The sequence below is a fragment of the Pistacia vera genome, unplaced genomic scaffold, assembly GCF_008641045.1.
Source record: "Pistacia vera cultivar Batoury unplaced genomic scaffold, PisVer_v2 Contig189, whole genome shotgun sequence".
In the NCBI taxonomy this organism is placed as follows: domain Eukaryota; kingdom Viridiplantae; phylum Streptophyta; class Magnoliopsida; order Sapindales; family Anacardiaceae; genus Pistacia; species Pistacia vera.
This window is the reverse complement of record NW_022195989.1, coordinates 1,172,544-1,176,014: the sequence shown is the minus strand read 5'-3', so window position 1 is coordinate 1,176,014 and position 3,471 is coordinate 1,172,544.

Here is a 3,471-nt window from a genome sequence, read left to right as displayed (position 1 = left end):
CTTGATGCAAGATTTAGGCACCAATTAATCGACACGTGCGTAGCGTTGATTGGACAAGGAACGCACGTGAATATGGATTATCAATATGAAATAAATGCAATGAGAGCTTTTAAAGTGGTTCGGATGCTAAGGTAGCAAATCCTACATCCACTGATTTGTATTGATATGGTGGGTCAGGTCGCTAAAGCGGACTGACTTACAAATGATTGAAAAGTAAATACAAAGCTTTTAGAGAGAGAGAGTGTTCCAATGTAAAAAATGATCGAATCCCCCTAATGAAAGGGTCTTCCTCTTCTTATACACAGTTGAATGCGTGTAATCATCATTAAATCCTTGGGTTGGTGTGAATGTCAGGACCTAATCTGATTTTACGTCCCATTGCCCATTTCCCAAGCTGATTTTAAGGTAGCCGAAGATTATGCAACTTCCTAATCCTACATATTGAATCTACATATTTGAATCTTATCTCAATCAATCATGTAAATGAGTGATATGTAAACCCATCATAATTTGTTTTCAGGGGGTTAGACAATTGTTCTAAGCAAATTTTCGTAGGAATTATACTGTATTTTGTAAGCTTTAAAAAACAATAAGATAATAGTGGACATAGGTTCAAGTACTAACTGTCGAACCATTTAAAAATCTCTCAGCCATATACTTTATTGCCTTATTATTCATCCATGCTGGTTATCCGTAATCACGTGCACATCCATTCCGGTTCTGACAGGGTCAATAAGAATTCTCTAGTTGATGCAGATTTCTGTATCAAACTCTCAAATGAGAATGGGGACTAAGGGCCATGGTTTGATTTGTGAAACTTCTCTAACTGATGAAATCATTAGATTGTTATGTATGCGATTTGTATAATTTAATTGATGGGAATTTTACGAAGTCTCAATCGGAACTGTAATTGGGCGCCCTATAGCCGTCATATTTCTTTAAATTAAAATTGTGAAACAAACTTATGAGGGACTCAAGTATAGATAAGAAATAATGTTTCCAGCTGGGGATGTGACCAGTTGTGTGGATAACAGGATATGATGGTGAGAGATGCCAATATTTGGAAATAGTTTTATGTTTTCTAAAGAAACTACAAATGGAAGTGGTCTCTCTTTTTTGGTTTAATTCTGATGTGATATACTAATTATGTTTCAAGTGGCCTGTATTTTAAGAACCTGTGTGCTCAAGCTAAGAGAAGATATTTTCGAGTCTACATCATAAACATATCGCACTAGCAAATTTATATGGTTTCCTTTTATATTCTAAATATCGACTCAGCTCCGGTTTTAGAGCAACCCCATTTATTTTAACCCCAATTTTAGATTACTTGTTATGCGGTGAATTGATGAAGTATGAATTCCCGTCCTGTGTCTCATGACTAAAGGTGAACTATAAGTAGACTAGGTTAAACCCTCTCTAATACAGGTCAGGTTAGGATTGATTAGCCTAACCAGACCCGGGTTGAACCCTCTCTAATACGGGTCAGGTTAGGATTGACTCGCCTAATCTGATTCATTTGTTCCACCTCTAGTCATGAGACACAGGGCGTGAATTCATACTTCATCAATTCACCGCTGAACAAGTAATCTAAAATTGGGGTTGAAATAAATGGGGTTGCTCTAAAGCTGGAGCTTAGTCGATATTTAGAATATAAAAGGACACCCATATAAATTTGTTAATTTATAGGCGGGCCGGGTTGAACCTAACCTGCATGCAACCTTCGAGCGGACCGGGTTGCTATATGGCAACCTGCCAACCCGGCGAGTTGCTATTTGTTTACAATAGCCAACCCGCCAGATTGACCCAAAAAAATAAAAATAAAAAAAATTAATTATTTTTTTCAAGTTTCTCCCATTTTTTTAATTCCTTTAATTAAACTATTACGATTGAACTCTTACAAATAATTTTACACAATAATATTAAACTATACTTCTAAATCATAAATATTAAAATGTATAAAACTTCATAATATTTGACACATTGTTATTATTATTTTTTATGGTACGTAAAATATAAAAAAATTAAATACTGAAGTCTTATTCTTAAATTTCCATGTCTTGTATAAAATATAATTCATTCTTATACTAAAGTTTCATCAATTGAATGAATAAATCTAATTTTTCTTATATTACAATTTTATTGTATTAAAATCGAATTAATATTTGAAATGTTAATAAAAAAAATTAATTAAATTGAATTATTGATATTTGAAAAGTTAACTAAAAGCAATTACATTTATTCATTTATAAATCGTTAATTATTTATTTAAAAAGTTAACTAAATAAAAAACAAATTCAAAAAATAGGGTTAACCCAGCCCGACCCGCAGCCTAACCCGATAGGTTAGGGTTGGCGGGCTGGGTTGGCCCAGCAATTACCCAAAAAATGGTGGGCCTAAACCGCCCTGCCTTTGTTGGCGGGCGGGTTAGGACCAACCTGCCAAAAGAAGTAACCCACCACGGGCCGGGCCGGATGGGTTACTTTTCCACCTCTACTCATGAGTCATGACTATATAACTAGGACATGGATTCTCGTGTTTCATGACTATATAAGTGTTTAGTCTACCTGTCACATTATAGAATGATTACTTTATAGGTGAGTTTGGTTATGAAATATTATATTAATCGAAAAATAATATAATTTTTTAAATCATTTATTTTAACCATTTACATTTGAGATTTTATTAAAACACCCCAACCACGTAAAAGTTTATTAGATCACATGTCATGATATGAAAGGGTTGTTTTATGAGTAAGTTCGCCTATAAAACACTATATAAAGGGGTCTCCCCACCCAAAGAAGAGATTCAAAATTTCATTTCTCTAATAGCTACAAGCAATTGCCTCAATTGAGAGCAAGTAGCCTTTGTACACATACAAGAAAACCAATAAGATAACAATGAATGTAAGATTTGCGTTTTACATCCAAATCACTTTGAAAATTAATTTTGTCTACTCTTTATTTATTTATTTGCATTATTATTAATTCTACCATCAGTTCAACATCATATTACTGGTCTACCACACACCCTTGCATAAGTTTTCTGGGAAATTTGCGTGTTTCTCGTTGGTGCGAGAAATCGCAACAACAACTTGTATTTCAATATTTATGTAATCAACTTCGAATTTGCAAGCATCATATCATTCACATCCTCCCCCCACAAAAAATAAAAAAAGAAAAAAGAGGAAATTAAACAACAAATTTTGCATTTAGACAAATTGTATATTATTAATAAAAACAAGTTTTAGTTTCAGTTTGTAAGTTCAATTTGGATGTTATGCAGTCAATCCGGAGAGGATAATTCCTTATTAGGAGAGAAAATATTTAGATTGACTCAATTTGGAAGGAAAATATTCAGATTAACTTAGATTCCAACTAAGGTAGCCGAAGATTATGCAACTTCCTAATCCTACATATTTGAATCCTACATATTTGAATCTTATCTCAATTCAATCATGTAAATGAGTGATAT